A 26427-nucleotide genomic window follows, 5' to 3' on the forward strand; every position below is an offset into this window, starting at 1 on the left:
TAAGCTTCTGTTGCTAATAGTTATTACATAAGACTTGTTAAAGCTTTGAACAATTTTACTTATCACATATCAGTGGCAACACTGCCCATTGTCATCAACAAATTAATTTTAATTTTGCGACAGCGGCATCTGCAAGCCTGCTGTCATGAAGTCCTCCTGTTTTTTGAATAACTGTGCTAATAAGAACAAGTGTATTTGAATAATTGACAGATGCTGCTTGCCGCTTGTCGTCGACTATGGTTTTGATGTATGAGGAACAAAAGTCCTCATGTGTTAACCCAGTCTTACTAGTCAAAGTCGGGGTGAAAAGCGAGAAGCAAGAAAACCAGAAATCGCACAAGCAATCAAACCCTCGGCAAGAGGGAACTCCAAATTATGTCCGAGTGCAATTTTAATTTGGAATAACATGAAAAACGCCGACATAATAATTGAGTTGAGTGAGAACTTCCATTGATGTGCTTACTGAATGTTGTTGTCGCTGTTTTGCATTCTTATTTGCTTTTGACTGAAGTTGTTATTTTTGAGTCTTCAAATTATTGTTATGACAGTTTTATGATTTTTTTAATTTATGGCTAGAAAACAGACCATATCGAGCAATTTTCACTGAAATTCACTTTAACTATGTATAAATGCCTTCATGGGCGCCATAGAAGTGCATTTATACAACAGTCTTAGTTAATTATTTGGAAAATATTATGTACTATTTGATTTGACTAACTAGCCTAAGGTGATCGCTAAAGCTGGGCGGAGGCAATGCAGTGAAACTATTGTTTTAAGTTTTAAGAATAGTAACGCCAAAAGTATAGATTTTCCAATATGCAGTGAATTATTAAACGAAAATTTGCTATCGATTTGAAATTATTTGGAGGGATTGTCAAAAATTTATGCACCTCGTTTTGTTCCACTTAATATTAATATTGACTTATATATTAGTATTAATCGGTAAAAAATCGAAAGTTAGTGATGTCTCTCTCCACTTTGTGTCAAACCTCGGATTAACACAAGAACTGTAAAATAAGAAAAAAAAGCGAAGGCTTTTTATGAGTTACTTAATTCAATAAGTCGAGTTTTTCGCTTGGGTATAATGAAATAAGCATAAATGTAGCTATTTTCGTAGAGTATTTATGTGCATTATATTAAGTAATTTATTTCTGTAACTTTTCATTTTTAAAATGTTCGCGGTTCAAAGCGAATATGATTACTATCATCTTTTAGTAAATGTGTTTGATTATTTTCCACATTCTACAACATTTATTGTAAAAGTACATAATACATTACGTTTTTTACTGTTGTCATACATGCACGCATATTTCATATCACTTATAGCTATACAAACTTATAATAACATTATTGTTAAGCTAAGCTAAGCCAAATACATCAAACAAAGCTATAAGCAAAGCAATCTGCAATTTTAATTATTTTTTATTGCATACTTATGTCCACATTTTAACAAAATTTTGCTTATGCTGCTATAATCCCTTGGCTTCAAATTCACCAATTATATGATTTTATGTTTGCTCTGATTATAGTTTAGAAGACCAAAACTGTCAGTGCATAAACAAATAGAAAATAAATTCAAAGCCATTGGAAACAATTTTATAATCAAAACAAATAATAAAACAGCGTTACGTATTATTCGTTTTAACTACCACTTAAAGTACGTACATACATTTACAGATATGTATGTATGTTATTATATGAGTTTTAAATTATTTCGCTTACTTCCCATATTGTTGGTGTCATGTTAGTGTTATTGTGTTTTAAAGAAGTGAATTGTTGCGTTCGTCAACTATTCACCGCTGTAAAGCATTTGTCTGTACAACGGTGTCATTAAAAGATAATAATCGTAATAAACTAATAAAACTGAAACTGGGTGATACACGCAGGCGCTACGACACCCTGATTCAATGATATACATATGTACAAATAAATATACATTATGGATGAGTGTATGTAAGTATGAAGCGTGTCACGGATTATTCTGAAATTCATATGGGTTACTGAAAAATATTAACGAAAACATAATAAAATAATAATTAAACTTTACTAATTACCATAACTTGGAGTTTTAAGATAGGGTTATGGAAGTACTGCAAAGAGCCGGAAATTTCTAGAATTTTCTTATTAGAAAGGTAGCCGGTAAGCTAGTCAAGCCAGAAATAAAATATATAAATATACACATTTAAACCCTTAAAACAAACAGAGATGAAATTAAAATTAGCAAAACTTTTTTTATTATACCTCCATATTTAACAGTGAACAAAGAAATCGTAAAAGCTAAATATCAGACTATCCATGCTGCATCGCATTTTAGTGTTCATTAGTCTGTTGATTGTATTTCACATTTTACTTTAAAGAATTGGATATTTCTTTATTTTCTTGAATTTCTATTACAATTATATTACATGTATTTGTAATTATTTTTAGAAATATTAGAATTATGTATAGCAAATAATAATAATATTGATACAATTCTCAGTAAAACTGTAATATAAAAAAATTGCCTTCCCTTAAAACAAATAGTTTTCAAAATGATGACATATATTACGAGTAGATATTTGACATTTGTTAGCTTGAAAAGTGTACATTTAAATTTCAGTAAGAAAAGTGTTTAGCGATATTTACGTTAAAGGGAAGTCTAAATCATATACTCTGCTTTACTTTACGATGTCCTAATTGATAATAAGGTTTGCTGGAAATAATTTATTAGCTTTATAAGCAGTTATTAACATTTCCTTCTAACTTACCTTTTGACGCGTTATTTTTGCATGAATTCTAGAAAAGAAAAACAAAACTCAATTATTACGATTTCATATCGATAAAATCATTATCATAAGTATTATTTAAAGTAAAGTATTAATTATTAAATTAATATCATTTCTAATTTATTTTATTTCTTAGACATATCTAATTACTCTTAGTTTAAAAGTTTTCGTTCATGTGTTCCCCAACTGTGCAAGCGATAACTTAAGTAAAAATTTAAGTATTTTTACAAAACTTATTACACATGTTCATCGAAAAATTATAGACTGCTTTAATTAAGGTACAAATAAGAGTACTTACTATGTGTAGAGTCATCTGCAACTTAAAATATAGTTTTATCATTAACGCCAGGGTAAATACTTTTCCCGATAATAATCTGTCCCGGTGTTGAAACTATTTCCCCGCCTTTGAGCCAATTAAATAAACACAGTATAATATATTCGGTTACACCCGAAATATGCCCTTACTTACTTGATTAATATAAAGTTTTAGCACCTGAAATCATTTAGTAGCCTTCTGGTAGAAGGGTGCCCGCGATTTGTGTGATTTTTTTAAGTTAATATATGAATTAGCGTTGAGTAAGAATGAAATTGATCACAACTTTGGTTTAGACCTCATTTTCTCTATACAATAATTTCTGTCCCTTTGGCTGATGGTTTTTATATTTATCTAGTATATACAATAGATTTTTTGAATTATGTACATATTTCATGTTATGTATATAATTTGCATGAATTAGGTCGATTTTAATATAAATATCTACGACACGGAGCAAAATACAGTAATGAAAGTCAGTGAGTGTTTGGTGACCTATATATAAATTAGCAACATATTAAATATGATTGTAATGATTGTTGAAATGTTACACAATATTTTGATCTTTGAACGATTTTCCAATGTATATGTACTTAACTCGTTCTCACTTATTACCTTCTCTATTAGTTCGTGCTGTAACATCAAACATTAAACAATTTTCAAAATCTTATGTTCATGTGGATACATACATATACATATATACGATATGGTAAATTTTTTACACAATCTACATTACACGAGTGGAACCTCTATTTGATGGTGTGGTCACGGGGAGAGTCACCTAAATGGCTTGATAAATGAGCATATGTATTCATGTTATTTATAAATGTTTTTTTTTTAACTAAGTAAAGCCATAATTTTAATTTACTTCTTCCTTAACTTTTTTAATTGTAATATAACAATTCTCTTGAAATTTTTCTGGCAGACTGTTGTGGTACCTAACGCTTACAGAATGTCATATTAATACAATTAATTTTTGGTTTCAGTAAAAGTTAAATTCTAAAAAAATATTTAAAAATGTTAGTGCGGACCTATTAGCATGCATTAGTTGATCCAGTGAAAAACAAAAATTGATCGGTATTGAATTGGATAGCTACAAATTCACCGTAAGCGTAGTATGTAAGTGTAGAATTTTTTGTAATATCAACATTTACAACATTTCTATAAGTCTAATTGGTACACGCCTAATAGGAAAATAGTACGTATATGTTCCAATTATCTTTATATGTACTCGTATATGTTTCATTTATCGTAAGCTGCATTTTACATTTAGACATTATTTTAATAGTGCAGCTTTACCGTTTTCAAAAATTGACGTTTATTTGCTTTATCGGAATAAATAGAAGAATTTCACAATATTTTCAGAATGGAAAACAGCCGGTAGCGACTGCAGACTTCTAAAAATTATATTTTTATTGCATAAGGGAGACATCTATTGACCTAACTTCACATCTGGGTTTAAGTCAGTTAATTGTCGGTAAGGCGGTGTTCGGCAATGCAGTTTTGACGAATTTGTACGCATGTCCTGTAACAGTTGTTAAAAGGAAACTATTCTTGTCAACTATACTATAAGTAGTGTGATACCGATTAATCGATATCGCCATCGGCCAGTAACGGTCAAGAAAATGGTAATCGGCATAGGCGTCTGCATCGGCCATTTTTGACCCATCCTTCGCACTTTTTTCGGATGCCATTCCATGGTTTTGTTTTTTTCTTTTTTAATTCCACTAAAGTTTAAAATTTTAACCAAGTTGCTTGAAGAAAAGTTGCATATACATATGTATGTAATTAGGTATAGCGATTCGCACCTTCGTATTGAAATATCAACTGAATTTTTCGTTATTGACGAACGTATTGTGATGTTATTTGTTCACGTTTTTCATTTCTTAAACTAGTTACTAAATACATTTGTTCATTAAGGAAATAATATTCAGGTAATTAAAATATTTGCTTCAGCATTAGCCTATTCTTGGAGGACTGGCCATTTAACCGACATCGCCAGCAACCAAAAGTTAGGCATGGGTAGGAAACTACTATTAAGTATGTTTCATATTATTGTTACCTGTATTTTATAATATATTCTAATCTAACGGTGGTTTGTAATTTTATATTTATTAAATTGTCGACTAATGTTATGTAGTGACAATGATCACGAACATTTATGAAAGATGCGTTCATCATTAAAGACCTCCATTTTCAATTCCCACGACAGCCGTAAGTGTTAATCTTTGTTTGTCGACATTGGAGCAATGCCTTGCAGCAGTTTTTCTCCGTATCCTCCTGACTCATGCTGGCATTGAGTCCAACACGGGCCCGGAGAAATTTTTCTGCTGCGTTTGCGCAAAATGGCTACATCCAAACTCTAACTCGGTCAGGTGTAACACATGCAATGGATGGAGCCATCTTAAGATCTGCTCAGGCCTTAAGACTCACAGGGAGTGGACTACGAATTACGTGGCCCTATGTTGCCAACGCAATACTGCGACACTAGCCTCTACGGCTGGAGGATGGAGACATGTGTAGAAGTTCACGCAAGTGAGGAAAGTTCTCTGATCGCCATTCACTTGGGAGTGGCAAGAAACGGTTCTTTTACATATGGCTCAAGCAGCTCACGACTTCCGGTCTTTGACCAAGTATCCTCTGGGTAGCCTAAGAACATCCGTTTGAAGGCGAGCTAAAGTTAGAAGGCGAAACATCCCCTGCATAGGGTTGGGCGCTGGGTTTGGGACCCGCCACGTAAAAAAAACACAGTCTAATAAAAAAGCAAGAACAGCCTCGGATGAGAGACCCCCCTTTTGATGACGACCATGGCAAACGAAATAAGGACTACGAATTGAGGGCATGCACCTGGAATGTCCGGTCCCTTAATTGGGAAGGTGCCGCTGCCCAGCTGGTTGATGTCCTCGTAAAAATAAAGGCTGACATCACAGCCGTCCAAGAAATGCGATGGACGGGACAAGGACAGAGACGAGTAGGTCCTTGTGACATTTACTACAGTGGCCATATAAAGGAGCGCAAGTTTGGTGTGGGATACGTGGTGGGAGAGAGACTCCGTCGTCGAGTACTTTCATTCACTGCGGTGAATGAACGTCTAGCCACAATCCGCATCAAAGCGAGGTTCTTCAACATATCGCTGATTTGCGCTGACACGCCTCGGCGGAAGAGAAGGACGATGTGGCCAAAGATGCTTTTTTTGAGTGCTTGGAGCGCACTTATGAGGGCTGCCCCGCCAAGATGTCAAAATCGTGCTTGGCGACTTTAACGCCAGGGTAGGCAAAGAAGGTATCTTTGGAACTACCGTCGGTAAATTCAGCCTCCACGAGGAAACATCCCCAAATGGTTCGAGGCTGATCGACTTCGCCGGGGCCCAAAATATGGTTATCTGTAGTACTAGATTGCAGCATAAGAAGATTCATCAAGCTACCTGGCTGTCTCCGGATCGAAAAACTACCAACCAGATCGGTCATGTTGTGATAGACGGAAGACACGTCTCCAGTGTTTTAGATATGCGTACGCTCCGAGGTCCTAACATCGACTCGGACCACTATCTTGTTGCAGCTAAGATTCGCCTCTGTGCAGCAAAAAACGCACGCCAACAAACACACGGAAGGTTCGACGTCGAGAAGCTGCAATCACAACAGACAGCTGAACGATTCTCTACTCGGCTTGCACTCCTGCTCTCTGAGAGCACTCGTCAACAACTCGGTATAAGGGAACTGTGGGACGGCATTTCAAACTCCTTTCGGAAAGTGCAAAAGAACAGCTGGTATGACGAGGAGTGTCGTCTCGCAGCGGAGAGAAAAAAGGCTGCCTACCTCGCAACGTTACAATCGACCACAACACGTGCGGGATGGGATAGATACCGAGAGTTGAAGAGGGAAGCGAGACGCATCTGTAGACAGAAAAAGAAGGAGGCCGAAATCGTGAGTACGAAGAGCTTGATAAGCTGGCCGACAGGGGTAATGCTCGAAAATTCTATGAAAAAATGCCGCCGGCTTACAGAAGGTTTCAAGACCGGAGCATACTCTTGTAGAACCCCCAAAGGTGATCTAGTCACCGATGCCCAGAGCATACTTAGATTATGGAGGGAACACTTCTCCAGCCTGCTGAATGGCAGTGAACGCACAACGCCAGGAGAAGGCGAACCCGATTCCCCAATCGATGACGATGGAGCAGACGTTCCATTACCCGACCATGAAGAAGTTCGAATAGCAATTGCCCGCCTGAAACACAACAAAGCGGCAGGGGCCGACGGATTGCCGGCCGAGCTATTCAAACACGGTGGCGAAGAACTGATAAGGAGCATGCATCAGCTTCTTTGTAAAATATGGTCGGACGAAAGCATGCCCAATGATTGGAATTTAAGTGTGCTATGCCCAATCCATAAAAAAGGAGACCCCACAATCTGCGCCAAATACCGTGGGATGAGCCTCCTCAACATCGCATATAAGGTTCTATCGAGCGTATTGTGTGAAAGATTAAAGCCCACCGTCAACAAGCTGATTGGACCTTATCAGTGTTGCGTTAGACCTGGAAAATCAACAACCGACCAGATATTCACCATACGCCAAATCTTGGAAAAGACCCGTGAAAGGAGAATCGACACCCACCATCTCTTCGTCGATTTCAAAGCTGCTTTCGACAGCACGAAAAGGAGCTGCCTTTATGCCGCGATGTCTGAATTTGGTATCCCCGCAAAACTAATACGGCTGTGTAAGCTGACGTTGAGCAACACCAAAAGCTCCGTCAGAATCGGGAAGGACCTCTCCGAGCCGTTCGATACCAAACGAGGTTTCAGACAAGGCGATTCCCTATCGTGCGACTTTTTCAACCTGCTTCTGGAGAAAATAGTTCGAGCTGCAGAACTAAATAGAGAAGGTACCATCTTCTATAAGAGTGTACAACTCCTGGCGTATTCCGATGATATTGATATCATCGGCCTCAACACCCGCGTTGTTAGTTCTGCTTTCTCCAGGCTAGACAAGGAAGCAAAAGAAATGGGTCTGGCAGTGAACGAAGGCAAGACGAAATATCTCCTATCATCAAACAAACAGTCGTCGCACTCGCGACTTGGCACTCACGTCACTGTTGACATTCATAACTTTGAAGACGCAGATAATTTCGTCTATCTTGGAACCAGCGTAAACACCTCCAACAATGTCAGCCTAGAAATCCAACGCAGGATAACTCTTGCCAACAGGTGCTACTTCGGACTGAGAAGGCAATTGAGAACCAAGGTCCTCTCTCGACAAACAAAAACCAAACTCTATAAGTCACTCATAATTCCCGTCCTGCTATATGGTGCAGAGGCTTGGACGATGTCAACAACGCATGAGTCGACATTGCGTGTTTTCGAGTGAAAAGTTCTGGGAAAGATTTATGGTCCTTTTCGTGTTGGCCACGGCGAATATCGCATTCGATGGAACGATGAGCTGTACGAGATATACGGCGACATCGACATAGTTCAGCGAATTAAAGGACAGCGGCTACGCTGGCTAGGTCATGTTGTCCGGATGGATGAAAACACTCCAGCTCTGAAAGTATTCGACGCAGTACCCGCCGGGGGAAGCAGAGGAAGAGGGAGATCTCCACTCCGTTGGAAGGACCAAGTGGAGAAGAACCTGGCTTCGCTTGGAATATCCAATTGGCGCCACGTAGCGAAAAGAAAGAAAAACGACTGGCGCGCGGTTGTTAACTCGGCTATAATCGCGTAAGCGGTGTCTACGCCAATTAAGAAGAAGAAGAAGCCTCTTTGGCTATGCCATCTGCACATAGTACTCACCCTGAGTGGCCAACAGAGGACCTTCACGGTCTTCAGAAGCTCAAACAGGCAACATAGCTCCCACTCTATCTTGTGCCTCCCTCCCCACCCCCTCCACCTTCAACCGGCTACCATCCTCATGCGAGAACCAATCAGCAACTCTTGGTGCTTCGCACAGTTTGTGCCGTGTGTCAGACCGTCATACGTCGGAACGTCACATCAGTTAAGTTCAATTCCTGCACTGGGTAGTGTCACTTCCCGGCGTGTTCCGGCCTGAGCACCTCACGTGAGTGGAGTGAGTCGTACGTTGCCCCATGCTGCTGGAGTCTGCCCCCGCAACACACTTCCCCCAATCAACACCACAGTACGACAACCGCCTCTGCGGGTTTTGTAGCTGCACCTACACCTACACCTACTCCCTCTCCCCCAAGATTACCCACGGACACCCACGACAAACCCCCGTTCTACAATTTACCTGCAACGGACTCCAAGAAACCAAGTTAAACAGCCGCTCAGATCTTCTGATTTATGCCAGTTTCAACGTCATACGTAAGGATCGCGAGCGAGATAATGGTGGAGGGAGTCCTATCGTTTGATAACTCTCCTCTCCCCAGTAGTGAAAACACTTGAGGCCTTGCTACTCCCGACCTTCACTCACCACCTGAGCCTAGCCAGCCACCAGCATGGCTTCCAAAAAGTGCACAGCATCACCACAGCACTTAGCGTCATAAACGCTCAGATAGTTCGTAGATAGTGAGGCGCTTATGCTCCCAGTTAAGGAGCATAATGAACTCCTTGCAGCCACCTGCTTGGAGCGGAACCGCCTCCTAGGAGCATCAAAAGGTCTTTCCTTAACTACGTCGATGACATCGTACAGTCGAGCTATCAACACCTTCACCGACTCGCTTCCAGTGAATGGCGTTCTTGGCCCCTAGCGCAGCTTCGTTCTGGATATTGTAGCAGCTTAAACTCCTACTTATCCAGAATAGACCCCGACATATTCAATATATGTACATATGTATGTCCTGAATGCAATGAGTTTCCGCATGACATTGGCCACCTCTTTGCATGCCCTGCCAACCCTACTCATCTAACATCCCATTCTCTTTGGTCCGACCCCGTCGAAACAGCTCGTTTCTTGGGCCTCCCGCTAGATGACGTCGACGACAACCTGTATAACTTTTACCATCCTAACGGGGATTAAAAACCGTTAGAACAACAACAAATACCTCCATATCATGATATTTTAACGGTGAAATGCACGAAACGTTTCAAATAATAGAATTTTTGTATTTTAGAAATTATTTCAGGAATATGATTTATATAGGCCCTTTCATTATGGGGGTACTCTCATGTGAACGCATACATTTTACCACTTTTTAGGAAATTTTTTTTTAGGCGACAACAAAATTCAATCATTTTAATTTTTTAATATAATATTTTTAATACAAATAAAAATGTATTTTGAAATGTACAAAATAATTTTTTTTTTTGTTTTTTACATTTTGAATCTTTTTTTTTTAAATCAAAGTAGTCCCCAACAAAAAAAAAGTAGTTCACTCGCTATGGTGATAGCGGCTGTTCATGTTGTCTGAAGTAAAAAATGGATTATTATTCAGTAGTTCTGCGGCTATCGTATCTACCAAATATAATCAATTCCATTAAAAAAAAATGTTGAACTTCAAAAAAAAGTCACGAAAATCTTGTTTTTTCGTTAAAAATCGTTAAAAAAAAAATGAAAATATTTTCGAAATTAAACAATTCTGGTAGGGACGATAACTATAAATGAGTAGAAGAACATATGTAAATTTTAAACCAATCGGTTGAATACTTTTTTTTAGGATCATGACAGTTTCAGAAAATGATGATTCGAGAAAAATGTGTTTAAAGTTTCAAGAAACTGCAGACTTGTCATGGCGCCTGGTAGACAGTCGCTTACGACACAAAATACGAAATACTATGAATTTCGGTCTGAATTTTTCACAGCATGTTTTCACTAGATTTTACTGTCAAAATATAAAAAAAAATCGATTTTTCTAAGTGATTACATGAGAATACCTAATTATATACTCTACATGCATAATTCCCTAAACTTTTGAAAAGTTCTGTAATTAAGGGTGAGATACATACCTCTAGAATTTTCAAAAAATTAAAATTTTTTCACAATTGAAAAATTATTCAAAATATAGTATAAGTTTCATTGGTATACTCCGAATATTTTCGAAGAAATAGGCCCCAGAACCACTGCACTTCATGTAGCGGCTGTTTAGGTACCAAACCTTAGAAGCTCGTTTCCTCGAAACTAACTTTATTTATCAACGGGATCGTTGATATTTCCGCCATTTGGTTTTTTTTATATAAAATAATTTTTATTTTGTATTATAGTTAAATAGCTTGTTATCGTAGTAAGTACATAATTTATTACATAACTTAATATGATTCCAAAAATGATTAATTTACATGCAGATTACGAAAGTATATAATTTCCGGTTATGCATTGCCACAAAAAAGAACACGGAAATCGTAAATATAATAAAACGCAAAATATTTAATTGTGCATCAATCTTTCTTTTGTCGCCTTCGAAGTAATCCCAACAAGACTTAAAACAATTTAACCAGTCCTCAGAACACTTTTTATAAGCACTTTTTGGGATGAACTCTAGCTTCTTTAGAGAATTTTGTTTTATTTCTCGATCGACTGAAAACGGTATCTACGGAGCGGCAATTTCAGTTTTGGTAACAAGAAAAAATCACACAGAGTAATATACGATGATAGATCGATAGTCTTCATTGCCGTTTTGCCTTTATATTCTATCATATTCGTACTTTTTGAAAAAGATTCAGCTTTAATGGAACGAGTCCACCAAGAACGCGTTTTATATCTTAAATATCCACCAAAACCATTCGAAACTCGCGAGAGATTTCAAGCTCTCTTGCCATCTCTCTAACACTAGCCTGAAGATTTTCAAGTAATCAATTGAACAGGTCGAAGGTCGTCCATAATGATATCTCCACAGTCTTTAAAGGCTTTGTACAACACGTACGCTTGTGTTTTGGAATAACCGTAAACCGTTTCGAACATTCTGCACACGAAATTTGGTTATAAATACAAAATTTGGAACAAAATCTCTGTTCGATATTTTTATCTATTGTAAAATTTGTAACTAAATACGTCGGAAATTTTACCATAGATATGAGAGGGTAAACTAGGACGATGGTCTTGCTACCGCCCATTTTTTTGTGAAATCATATATACCGGGACCCGACTGACCGATTTCATCTAAATTTAGTACGTACCATTCTTCACATATTCTTATGGCACAGTGGGCGAAATCGAACAACAACTACACCTACCTTCCATATAAGACAATTTTAAATTTCATTAGACTCTTTCACATTCTAGTGTACAAATTAAGAAGCAATTAATATAAGATATGTGCGAATAATGCCTTTGAAGTATGTCACCAAAAAGCTCTTAAGTACCGAATATTTTGACCCCAGTACCAACAGTTGAACTGAAATTCAGAGATTATACTTTGCTGACAATAGCGTGTCTGTAAGTCAAAAATGTCTTGAACCGGTTCAATACTTCCCTTAGTTCCAATATACCTAATCCAAATATTTTTGAGCTTCTGGGTGACTTTATTTAACAAATATCGGACAATATGTGAGTTATCTCAATGAAAATGCATATCTTACTTATAGTAACAGTGTGTATTTGTGCTTAAAATAAAATTGGCCGAAAAATTGACCAGCACTATATAACTAATGTCAGGATTTTCGAACATCCGGTTGACTTTACTATTTAATGGAGCTCTGGGAACATGTTTTAGTCTGTGTTGTACTAAATGTATGTGGTATTGACAGAAACAGATGAAATCAAGTCAATACTACCCCCAATTTCATATATGTACTACATACATACTTATAAAAATTTTCGTTATTCCAACGAGTTGTATGCCATATACATATGTATGTAAGTCGTAATAGGTTGATATAATAACAAGTTTGATTGTAATCTATTCCCTATTTCGGCCAACAATAAAGTTGAACTTTTCGCAATTTTTTTTTGATTAAAGTTTTGCCAACACTTGCGTTCGTCCGCCCATCCTGCACGCTTTTATTTGAATTAAAATTAAGATATTATATCTCGATTAAACTGTGTTCCTCGGTTAAAATGTGAAGGCGAGTTCGTATATGGGATTGCAGTAGAAAGGGACATCAGTTTGTTAAAACTGGATGTGGCCCCGCTCTCTAAAGGTTTAATGCACATACATATGTATTAGGACGGATCGATTTGTGGGGAGGCAAAAACATCGCCCATTGCTCTATGAAAATCATATTCTAGGGATCAAAATAAGATACTTTGCCGAAGGAACCATACCTCTGAAACGAATTTTGATGTCCCCCAATTTGGGTCGAACCTTTGGGTAGGGGCAAATTTTGAAAAATCCCACTTTGACCCATTTAGAGTGCTTTAATCGAGTCCAAATGTATGACCGACCCCCACTAACTTTGGACGGCCGATCCACCCATGCCAGTGGCACACCCCCTGGAACTCCCCTGGGGGGTTCCCCATACAATCATTTCAAAAAATCACCATTTTTGGTGATTTACATGACAAAATCAGCTAAATTTTTCAGCTATGTTTTTTCTTTATTTTTATTTATTTATTTATAATAATATCTATTTTTTCTCTTAAGAAATTTATTTAGTCAGAACATATGTAAATGAAAAAAATTAAATTAATTTGATCCCTAGAATATGATTTTCATAGAGCAATGGGCGATTTTTAAATCGAACCGCCCTAATATGTATGTATGTCCTACACTTCTTTTTCTTCTTTATTGGCGTAGACACCGCTTACGCGACTATAGCCGAAATAGCAACCGCGCGCCAGTCAATTCTTCTTTTTGCTACGTGGCGCCAATTGGATATTCCAAACGAAGCCAGGTCCTTCTCCACTTGGTCCTTCCAACGGAGTGGAGGTCTTCCTCTTCTTCTGCTTCCCACGGCGGGTACTGCGTCGAATACTTTCAGAGCTAGAGTGTTTTCGTCCATTTGGACAACATGACCTAGCCAGCGAGAGCCAAGTCGGGGGTGCGACGACTGTTTGTTTGAGGAGATGCCCTCTTTCACTGCCAGACCCATTTGCATTGCTTCCTTGTCCAGTCTGGAGAAAGCAGAACTAACGGCGCGGGTGTTGATGCCGATGATATCAATATCATCGGCACACGCCAGCAGCTGTACACTCTTATAAAAGATTGTACCTTCTCGATTAAGTTCTGCAGCTCTAATTATTTTCTCCAGCAGCAGGTTGAAGAAGTCGCACGATAGGGAGTCGCCTTGTCTGAAACCTCGTTTGGTATCGAACGGCTCGGAGAAGTCCTTCCCGATCCTGACGGAGCTTTTCGTATTGCTCAACGTCAGCTTACACAGCCGTATTAGTTTTGCGGGGATACCAAATTCAGACATCGCGGCATAAAGATAGCTCCTTTTCGTGCTGTCGAAAGCAGCGTTGAAATCGACGAAGAGGTGGTGTGTGTCGATTCTTCTTTCACGGGTCTTTTCCAAGATTTGGCGCATGGTGAATATCTGGTCGGTTGTTGATTTTCCAGGTCTAAAGCCACACTGATAAGTTCCAATCAGTTTGTTGACGGTGGGCTTTAATCTTTCACACAATACACTCGATAGAACCTTATATGCGATGTTGAGGAGGCTAATCCCACGGTATTTGGCGCAGATTGTGGGGTCTCCTTTTTTATGGATTGGGCAAAGCACACTTAAATTCCAATCATTGGGCATGCTTTCGTCCGACCATATTTTACAAAGAAGCTGATGCATGCTCCTTATCAGTTCTTCGCCACCGTGTTTGAATAGCTCGGCCGGTAATCCATCGGCCCCAGCCCCTTTGTTGTTTTTCAGTCGGGTAATTGCTATTCGAACTTCTTCATCTTCGGGCAATGGAACGTCTGCTCCATCGTCATGGGGTATCGAGTTCGCTTTCTCCTGGTGTTGTACGTTCACTGCCATTCAGCAGGCTGGAGAAGTGTTCCCTCCATAATTTAAGTATGCACTGGGCATCGGTGACCAGATCACCTTTGGGGGTTATACAAGAGTATGCTCTGGTCTTGAAACCTTCTGCAAGCCGCCGCATTTTTTCATAGAATTTTCGAGCATTACCCCTGTCGGCCAGCTAATCAAGCTTTTCATACTCACACATTTCAGCCTCTTTCTTTTTCTGTCTGCAAATGCGTCTCGCTTCCCTCTTCAACTCTTGGTATCTATCCCATCCCGCACGTGTTTTGGTCGATCGTAACGTTGCGAGGTAGGCAGTCTGTTTTCTCTCGGCTGCGACACGGCACTCCTCGTCGTACCAGCTGTTCTTTTACATTTTCCGGAAACTAATTGTTTCGGTTGCAGCTGTACGTAAGGAGTTTGGAATGCCGTCCCACAGTTCCCTTATACCGAGTTGTTGACGAGTGCTCTCAGAGAGCAGGAATGCAAGCCGAGTAGAAAATCGTTCTGCTGTCTGTTGTGATTGCAGGTTCTCGACGTCGAACCTTCGACGACGACGACTGTGATGTCAGCCTTTATTTTCACGAGGACATCAACCAGCTGGGCAGCGGCAACTTCCCAATTAAGGGACCGGACATTCCAGATGCATGCCCTTAATTCGTAGTCCATATTTCGTTAGCCAAAAAAGGGGGGTCTCTCATCCGAGGCTTGTTGCTTCCTTTCATTGGGGGTGTTTGTTTACGTGGCGGGTCCAACACCCAACGCACAACCCTGCGGAGGGGATGTTTCGCCTTCTCACTTTAGCTCGCCTTCAAACGGATGTTCTTAGGCTCCCCAAAGGATACTTGGTCAAAGACCGGAAGTCGTGAGCTTCTTGAGTCATATGTAAAAGAACCGTTTCTGGCCACTCCCAAGTGAATGGCGATCAGAGAGCTTTCCTCACTTGCGTGAACTTCTACACATGACTCCATTTTCTACACTATTAAAGCTAAAATAGCCACTTTTGCTTAGGACAATTCTTATAAGAACTCATACCGACGCTGTGAAAATGGATGAGATCGGATGATAATCCCGCCCACTCCCTATATAACAGTTCTGTTAAAAACTTTTAAAAGCGCAATAAATTAATAAGCAAACACGCCACAGGCATTAAATTTTAGACCCGAGATCCCATATAACATAATTTCATTTGATTCCTTCATTCCTTTTGCAGTATATAACTCAAGACGCAATTAATGTAATGAGATAAAACTTTGCACGAGTAGTACCTTTCAAGTATGCCACCAAGCCCATTGGAACCGAATAAGTTGACCGTAGTACTTTGTACTTTTGTAGTTGACTTTTGACCGAAAATATCATGTCAATGTATGTGGTATATAAGTGAAATGCAGAGATAATTCTGCCCTGATAATAGTATGTCTGTATTTTGAAAATGGGTTGAATCGGGTCAATATTTCGATTACCCCCCTTCCCATACCTAATATAAATATTTTCGAACTGCCGTCATAAAGTCACCGCATATATCGGCCAATATGTGAGTTATCTGAATGAAAGTGAGAGGGCGTATTTTACTCATATTCGTATATCTTTATGCCTCAAATAGATGAAATCTGGCGAAAACCCCTATATAACTAATATCAATATCTTTACTTCATATACATATGTAGATTGATGATTGTATGTGAGGTATCTTAATGGAACCCTGGGGGCATTTTATTAGTCTGTGGCATATAGTATGCAGTATTGGCAAAAATGAATAAAATCCAGTTGATCCTACCCAACTTCCACAGACTTCTTACAATGATTTTCGTCATTCTAACAAGTTTTGTGCCGAACATATCGATCAGTGGGTATTATAGCTTCAAAATGTATTCTCGAGTATACCGAAACAATGTCAAAATTAATTCTCTTTCTTTCCATCTTTATTGAATCTTTGAATATTTCAAATTTTATCCAGGCTATGATTCTTGCGAGTTGCAAGAGTATACATAAAATGCTCTGTTATACCCGTACTTATTTCAGATTGACCGATATGTTCAGCCAAACGCACTGGGGTTCGGACATTTGGTGTCTCGGTCCTTGGCACGTTATGGTCAGATTTAGAAAAATTTTAAGCATAATATTAGATACCTTCTGGGCACTACTTGCGCAAAGTTTTATCCCGCTATATGTATTCATTGGTGTTTGATTTGTATATTTTAAAATGAAAGAATCAAGTGGAATTAAAAAGTTTGTTGTATCGGAAAAATGTATGATTGTAATCCACTTTTATGTGTTTTTACTCTCACGACTTCCGGCCTTAGGCCAAGTATCCTCTGGAATTAAGGATTACGATTTGATGGCATGAATCTTTAATTTAATTTAATGAATCCTTAATTGGGAAGGTGCCGCTGCCCAGCTGGTTGATGTCCTCGTTGGAGTGAAAACTGATATCACCGCCGTCCAAGAAATGCTATGGACAGGACAAGGACTGAGGCGACTATGTCCTTGTGGCATTTACTACGGTGGCCATATAAAGTAGCACTATGTGATCAGAGATGTCTTCTGTGAGCGTTTAGAGCGCCCCTATGAGAGTTGCCCCACCAGGATGTCAAAACCGTGCTTGGTTTAATGGCATCTTTGGTATCTTTGGTACAACAGTTTGTAAATTCAGCCTCCACGAAGAAGCATCCCCAAATGGGTTAAAGCGGATCGCCGGGACCCGAAATATGGTTATCTGTAAAACTAGATTCCAGCATAAGAAAATTCATCAAGTTACCTGTCTCCAGAACGAAAAGCCACCAACCAAATCAATGTAATAGACGGAAGACACGTTTCCAGTGTTTTAGACATGCGTACGCTCCGAGGTCCTATCATGGACTCTTGTTGCAGCCAAGATACGCACCCGCCACTGTAGAGCAACAAACGCACGTCAACAAACACAAGGAAGGTTCGACATCGACAAACTGCAATTACAACAAACAGCCGAACTATTTTAGGATTCGTCAACAACTCGGTAAAAGGAAAATGTGGACGGCATTTCAAGCTCCTTGCGTACAGCTGCAAACGAAACCATTTGTTTTCGGAAATGACTAAAGGATAGTTGGTACGATGAGGAGTGTCGTACTTCAGCGGAGAAAAAACAGACTGCCTACCTCGCAACGCTATGATCGACCACAACACGTGCGGGATGGGATAGATATCGAGAGTTGACGGGGGAAGAGAGACACATTTGCAGACAGAAAACGAGAGAGGCTGAAGAGAATGAGTATGAAGAGCATGACAAGCTTGCCGACAGGGATAATTCTCGAAAATTCTACAAAATAATGTGTCGACTAACAGAAGATTTCAAAACTGGAACATACTCTTGTAGCACCACCGGAGGTGATCTAGGTGAGGTGATGCTCAGAGCATACTAAAATTATGGATGGAAGACTTCTCCAGCTCTGTCCAATCCACCAAATGGGGACCTCACAATCTGCGCCAACTACCATGTGATAAGTCTCCTCAACATCACTCATAAGGTTCCATTGAGCGTATTGTGTAAAAGATTAAAGCCCACCGTCAACAAACTGATTGGACCTTATCAGTGTGGCTTTAGACCTGGCAAATCAACAACCGACCATATATTCATCGTGCGCCAAATCTTGGAAAACACCCTTGAGAAGAGAATCGATACACACCACCTCTTCGTCGAATTCAAAACTGCGTTTGACAACACGAAAAGGAGCTGCACTTATGCAGCAAAACTAAAACGGCTGTGTAAACTGACGTTGTGTAACACCAAAAGCTCCATCAAGATCGGGAAGGACTTCGCCGAGCCGTTCGATATCAAATGAAATTTCAGACAAGGCGACTCCCTACCCTGCTACTTCTTCAATTTGATGCTGGAGAGAATAATTCGAGCTGCAGAACTTAATTGAGCAGGTACAATCTTTTATAAGAGTATTGCTTCTCCCGACTAGAAAATGAAACAAATCAAATGGGTCTGGTGGTGAAGGGGGGCAAGACAAAATATTTCCTGTCATCAAACAAACAGTCGTGGCACTCGCTACTAGGCTCCCACGTCACTGGTGACAGTCAAATAATTCGAAGTTGTAGATAATTTCGTCTTTCTTGGATTAACAGCAACAACAATGTCAGCCTCGAATTCCAACGCAGAATAACTTTAGCCAACTGTTTTTTTATACTCTCGCAACAATGTTTCTAAGGAGAGTATTATAGTTTTGTTCCCATAACGGTTGTTTGTAAGTCCTAAAACTAAACGAGTCAGATATAGGGTTATAAATACCAAAGTGATCAGGGTGATGAGTAGAGTCGAAATCCGGATGTCTGTCTGTCCGTCCGTCCGTGCAAGCTGTAACTTGAGTAAAAATTGAGATATCATGATGAAACTTGGTACATGTATTCCTTGGCTCCATAAGAAGGTTAAGTTCGAAGATGGGCAAAATCGGCCCACTGCCACGCCCACAAAATGGCGGAAACCGTAAACTTATAAAGTGTCATAACTAAGCCATAAATAAAGATATTAAAGTGAAATTTGGCACAACGAATCGCATTAGGGAGGGGCATATTTGGACGCAATTTTTTTGGAAAAGTGGGCGTGGCCCCGCCCCCTACTAAGTTTTTTGTACATATCTCGGAAACTACTATAGCTATATCAACCAAACTCTACAGAGTCGTCGTCAGAAACACTAAATTTTACGGAAGAAGTGGCAGAAGGAAGCTGCACCCAGGCCTTTTTAAAAATTGAAAATGGGCGTGGCCTCGCCCACTTATGGACCAAAAACCATATCTCAGGAACTACTAGACCGATTTCAATGAAATTCGGGATGTAATATTTTCTTAACACCCTGATGACATGTACGAAATATGGGTGAAATCGGTTCACAACCACGCGTTCTTCCAATATAACGCTATTTTGAATTCCATCTGATGCCTTTTCTGTATAATACGAGTATATACATTAGGAACCAATGATGATAGCGGAATAAAACTTTACAAAAATACGGTATTTGAAAAACATGTAAATGACGTATAATGAAATCTCGATTATCACTTTATCATGCGAGAGTATAAAATGTTCGGTGACAGCCGAACTTAGCCCTTCGTTACTTGTTTTGTTTTTGTTTTGTTTTATTGAAACGTAATAAAGTAATGGTTTTACATTTCGTTGAAATTGCAGCTAGTGATAAATGTTAACTAACAAGCAATATTTTTCTCAATTTATGAAGTAAAACAATAAAAGCTGTAATAACAATCTTTTTCTTTTTTAAAACTAACTTTAATAACTCAATTCATTTATTATTTTCTTAGATTTTTAATAGATCAGGAAACGTTGGCCTTTTAAGTCTGCGCCTGCTATTTTTGGTCTCTCCTAGTTGTCGGGCTTCAGTGTTTACATGATTTTGTAGAACATCTGATGAGTCGACGTTACGAGTTTTCGAGAGAAAGGTTCTGCGGAAGATTTACGGTCTTTTCCGCGTTGACTACGGCAAGCAGAGGAAGAGGAAGATCTGCACTTCATTAGAAAGACGAGGTGAAGAAGTTCCTGGCTTTGCTTGGAATGTCCAATTGGCGCCACGTTGCGAAAATAAGAAATGACTATGAAGAAGAAGAGAAAAAGATTTTTTTTCCGTTCTTGGTTAAGTTAGCATTAAACCATTAAGGAGCAGAGCTACGCTCACATTATAAAAAATTTTAGCCAACAGGTGTCCCTTATTACTGCGAAAAAAATTTAAAAAGATTACCCTACTGACCCCTTAATAAAGTAAGACTGCATTCAAATATTTATTTTGACCAAAGAAATAAATCAAACGTAAGGATAATGTTGCACCATTGCGACCGTCTATTTGAACAGACTTTGCTATTCTATATCAATTGAAGAATAAAGGGGAGTTTATAATTATGTTATGAACAAAATTCGTTCAAACACTACAATTAGTTGTTTAATTGTATTTGTCGAAATATGCTAATAAGTTCCATTCAGTTCCTACTGGGCAATTATTAACGTCCAATTTCTCTGCTTTATTTATCAAATTCTTGCCATGGTGTTTCAGCATAACCCCACCGCCTCAGAAAAGGAAATTTTCTTTTTTCATATTTTAAATATTTTCAACCAATAAAGTATTGTGAATGAAAATGTTTATTATCTTCTTTTTATGGAATTATGATATAAAATTCAGTGCGTAATTAAATTTATTGAAGTACATCATATATGCATTATATTTAAACACAACTTTCAGGAAACTTTTTCAAGAAACTAAATGGTATAATATTTGTTACTTTGTTATAAGTTCATGAGACTTTGAACGTTTCAGTATTCGCTTGTAGATGTAATTGAAACAATGTTGAATGTTTCGATTCCGTTTCGTTAATAACTTCGCGCATCATTTGATATGAAGGTCACGGTGGAGTTCCGAACTGCGTATGTATCAGGGGCTTTTACAATTTTTCTGAAAACTTTATTTTGAAAAGAAGTGAGTGGAAGTGAAGTTATTGTGTTTTAAGTGTCAGTATGTTTGTGATATCGGTGCGAAAATGAGCTTCGAACAAAGAGCCAACATTAAATTTTGTTTTAAAATCGGTAAAATTGGTAAAAAAAATTTTACCGAAACGTTTCATTTCATGAAACAAGTTATGGTTTCAACGTTTTCAAAGTGGTCGTGAGGCCATAAGTGACGATCAACATGTGTGCCAATCAAAATCCGTGATCACCGTAAATTCCATCGAAACTGTGCGCGAATTCATGGAAATGGAATTGAACTTTTCCAAAACATCGATTTATCGCATTTTAACCGAACATTTAGTCTTACGAAAGGTGTGTGCACGGTTTGTTCCGCACAAATTGACTGACGACCAAAAATTGCTCAGAATCCAACATTCGACGATTACGTGACCAAAAATCACATTTTAACCATTAACCACTCCCCGTATTCACCTGATATGAAACCATGCGACTTCTTCTTTTTCGGAAAGTTGCATTTGCCCATGAAAGGAAAGCGTTGTGCAGACGTAGAGGCCATTCAAAATGCTTGCACCGGCATACTGGCGGTCATACCGGCCAACGAGCTAAAACACTCGTTCGACATGCTTTTGGATCGTGCAAAAAGCTGTATTGAAGCAGGAGGAGACTATTTTGAATAAAATAAATAGATTTTACCGATAAAACCATTTGTTCTGTTTTTTTTTGTAAGTCCTGTTTACTGTGGAACGCACCTTGTTTGAATAGCTGCAAACGGCGATAACACTCAAATAGTATTCCTTGTTGGCAGTTTGGCCGGACGGAAGAAATTCGGTGTGCACCTCGATAATCGAAGAAAACTGTGAATAAACCCTTGATATTTGATCTGTTTTGACATGGTTTCTTCGGCTCACCTTTGGCACGATATTCGGTCGATTGATCATCTGTTTCCGGGTCGTAAGCATAGACTTATCGAAAAAAATTATACGTTTCATGACGTCCTAATAGTCGGAAAGCATTGTTTCACCGACGTTAACACCGCGCTGTTTTTCGACAAAATTTTGTGATTTTGAAACCAATCTTCTTAGGCGCAATTAATCTTTCAATATGGTTTTCACTGCTTCTTCCTATATTCCAACGAATATCATTTATTAACACTGTGAACGTTTTGGCTTCTGAAATTTGATTCCGCACACAAAATTTAATGGAACTTTTCATTTCTTCTTCTTCTTTATTGGCGTAAACAACGCTTACACGGTTATAGCCGTGTTTAAAACAGCGAGCCTGTATGCACTTATGTACTCCAGAAAGTTAAGTGTTAAACACTTATGATTATTTTTATGTGTCATTTGGCACAGATATCACTTACAGTCATACCAACCTAGAAAAAAATATTTCGACGAATGGGTTTTCGCGAGAAATTTAAATTAAAAAATCTTACTATTTTTTTTATACTTGAAAATATCTACTCCGGTATTCATCCTTTTAAGTTGCTAATTACGCCCGAACGCAGCTCTTCCTTATTTAGTTGTTGTGGATTGAGAAGGCCGTGATATTAAATAATTTCAGATGAATAAATTTCGATTGAAACGCAATATCGGAAGAATTTTTTGACATGGAAGTAAAAGAAGAAAAATCATTACTAAATTAAATAGAAGGTGATGTCAATCTATGATTTTCATAATTCATACTTGTATGTATTTATAACTTTTTCAATATGTACAGAAATGGTTAATGGTACATGCATACATGTATGTACTGACAGTATCCATTCATACACACCAATACGTCAGTAACATTTGGTTTGTACTAAATTTTTGATGAAAAACTCGTTTCATGTCATTGATTCAAAGGGACGATAACAAAATTATATTTTTGAACGTGCCCACTTCGGTAAAGTTTGTGAAACTGTTAAAGGCGTTTCAACTCTGATTCGAAGCAATGCGATAGCTGTGCTCACGACTGTATAAATACGCATGCAGTTCGATCTCAATCACATTTTAACACATTATGAAGATGTTGTTTGATAGTTCGCTTCTTTGTCACCATGATTCAATAAAAATATAAGGTGAATGTATTATTTGACGATAAAATAAAAATGTAAGATTGCAATAACATTTTAACATTAAATTCACAGTTTTAGTTCACCCAAGGTTTCACCAGGAAGTACATGCTTAATACCATATGTAGACGCATTAGCTCCAATACTAACAATATCATTCATATTATACTGAATTATTAACAAATAAACATATTGCCTGATTAATAACGGGAAAATCGATCTAAGGGGTCTCGGATATGATGTGAAACATTTTTGCTAATTTTTACGGATCTGAAAAAACTAAATTTTATCAAGAATTTTATTTCTACATATACTTTATATTTTGATAGCTATTAATTCTGTTAAAAGGAATATTTTCAAAGAACTACATTCTTATATGTTTTTGCGATTTGTGTAAGGAATACATATTGATTAGAAAACAGGAGGTAAGTCATATTAATAGTCCACAAAAAATCTGACGCTAATTATAGACAAGTTCATATTTCATAAAAAGATGTTGATACATAATCTCATAGAGGCAGTTAAAATAGTCTTAGTAAAGTACGTTAAATCCATCACTTATTATTCTATTATACTACCGACATGAATTTATATACGGTAAAAGTCTACCGGAAGGACAAAGCTTGGTATTCGTATGTTAGCTAATGCATAGTAATATGCGACTAGTTTTCAACATTTTTTCACCAAATCATATTGGCATAACATATCTTCAAATATTTTATTAAGATATTTTACATACTGACGGATTTAATATACATATATAGAACACTAGTGCATATTCTTACTACGTATTTCCATCCAGAGAAAGTCTATTTCATCCGGCGAATACTGCGTCGAATACTCTCAGAGCTGGAGTATTTTAATCCATCCGCTTTCTTTTAATTCGCTGAACTATGTTAATGTCGTCCCATATCTCATACAGCTCATCGTTCCATCGAATGCGATAATTGCCGTGGCCAATGCGCTTTGGACCATAAATCTTCCGCAGAACCTTTTTCTCGAAAACTTGTAACGTCGACTCATTAGATGTTGTTATCCTCCATGCCTCTGCACCATGCAGGACGGCGATGATGAGTGACTTATAAAATTTGTTTTTTGTTTGGCAAGAGAGAACTTTACTTCTCAATTTCCTAATCCGTCCAAATGGCACCCGTTGGTAAGACTTATTTTGCGTTCTCTTTCGGGACTGACATTGTTGTTGCTGTTAATGCCGGTTCCGAAATAGACGAAATATCTACAACGTCGAAGTTAGCGTGGTGGGAGCCACGTCGCGAGGGCGACTACTGTTGGTTTGAAAACAAGGGATATTTAGTCTTGTTCTCGTTCACCACCACCGATTCGCGTCCTTATCCAGCCTGGAAAAAGTATAAATAATGGCACGGTTGTTGAGGCCAATGATACCAATATCATCAGCGTACGCCGTACTTTATCTATTTAGCTCTGCAGCTCGTTCTATTATCTCCAACAATAGATCTCCTTATCAGAAATCTCGTTTGGAAACTAATGGTTTGGAGAGGTCCTTCCGAACATTATGGAGCTTTTAGTGTTGCTTAACGACCGCTTACACAGCCATTGTGGGGATACCAAGTTCGAACATAGCGGTATAGAGGTAGTTCCTTTTCGTGCGGTCGAAGGCGATTTCTAAGATTTGGCGCATGGTGAAAATCTGGTGGATTGCAGATTTTCCAGGTGTAACGCCACGCTGATAAAATCCAGTCAAATTGTTAATGGTAGGCATTAATCTTTCATTCAGTATGCTCTATAGCTCTATAACCTTATATGAGATGTTGAGAAGACTTATCGCATGGTAGTTGGCGCAGATTGTGGGGTCTCCCTTTTTGTGGATTGAGCAGAGCACACTTAAATTCCAATCATTGGGCATGCTTTCGTTCGACCATATCTTACTTAGAAGCTGATGCATGCTCCGTATTTTTCGCCGCAGTGTTTGAATATCTAGGCTTGCAATTTATCGGCCCCCGCCGCTTTGTTGTTCTTCACACGGGTAATTGTTACTCGGACTTCTTCATGGTCGGGACATAGAACGTCTACTCCATTGTCATCGATTGGGGGGGAATCGGGTTCGCCTTCTAATGGCGTTACGCTTTCACTGCCATTCAGCAGGTTGGAGAAGTGTTCCCTTCAGCTGTACGTAAGGAGCTTGAAATGCCGCCCCACATTTTCCTTACACCGAGTGCTCTCAGAGAGCAGGAGTGCAAGCCGAGTAGAAAATCGTCCCGCTGTTTGTTGAATTTGCAGCTTCTCGATATCGAACCTTCCTTGTTCTTTTTCAGGTCAGTCAGGTAGCTTGCTGAATTTTTCTATGCTGGAATCTAGTACTACAGGTAGCCATATTTGGGACCCCGGCAAAGTCGATCAGCCTCAACCCATTTGGAGATGTTTCCTCATGGAGGCTGAATTTACAAACTGTTGTACCAAAGTAACCTTCTTTGCCCATCCTGGCGTAAAAGTCGCCAAGCACGGTTTTGACATCATGGCGGGCCATTTCTCACAGGTGCCCTCCAAGCGCTCATAGAAGACATCTTTGGTCACATTGTCCTTTTCTTTCGTCGGGGCGAGAGCGCCAATCAACGATATGCTGAAGAACTTCGCTTTGAGCGTATTGTGGCAACATGTTCTTCCACCGGGGTAAATACCAGAACTCGGCGAAGGAGTCTCTCTCCTACCACGAATTCCACACCACTGCCAACATGTTAAGGGTTACGAGGCATGAACCTCGAATAATAGCAACAATAATGTCAGCCTCCAACGCAGAATAACTCTTGCAAACAGGTGCTACTTCGGACTGAGTAGGCAATTGAGAAGCAAAGACATCTCTCGCCGAACAAAAACCCAAACTCTATAAGTCACTCATTATTGCCGTCCTGCTATATGGTGCAGATGAAAGGACGATGACAACATCTGATAAGTCGACGTTACGAGTTTCCGAGAGAAAGTTTCTGCGGAAGATTTAAGATCCTTTGCGCATTGCCCACCGCTCTCGATGGACCCATAAGCTGTATGAGATATACGACGACAATGTCAAAGTTCAGCGAATTAAAAGACAGC

At 38.7% G+C, this 26427-nt stretch overlaps 1 protein-coding gene across 2 annotated transcripts in view; it reads left to right on the plus strand.

Moving 5' to 3' along the window:
* Positions 1–26427, plus strand: part of LOC126757482 (craniofacial development protein 2-like) — a 467204-nt gene that overhangs the window by 40827 nt on the left and 399950 nt on the right. Inside the window, exon 2 of one of the 2 annotated variants that reach the window (XM_050471420.1) lies at positions 7084–7271. The exons of the other annotated variant lie outside the window; for it this stretch is intronic. The gene's annotated coding sequence lies outside the window, so the exon portion shown is untranslated. Of the gene's footprint in view, positions 1–7083; positions 7272–26427 lie in introns of those variants that run through there. 2 annotated transcript variants of the gene reach the window in all.

Source organism: Bactrocera neohumeralis, chromosome 2, assembly GCF_024586455.1.
Source record: "Bactrocera neohumeralis isolate Rockhampton chromosome 2, APGP_CSIRO_Bneo_wtdbg2-racon-allhic-juicebox.fasta_v2, whole genome shotgun sequence".
Classification (NCBI taxonomy): domain Eukaryota; kingdom Metazoa; phylum Arthropoda; class Insecta; order Diptera; family Tephritidae; genus Bactrocera; species Bactrocera neohumeralis.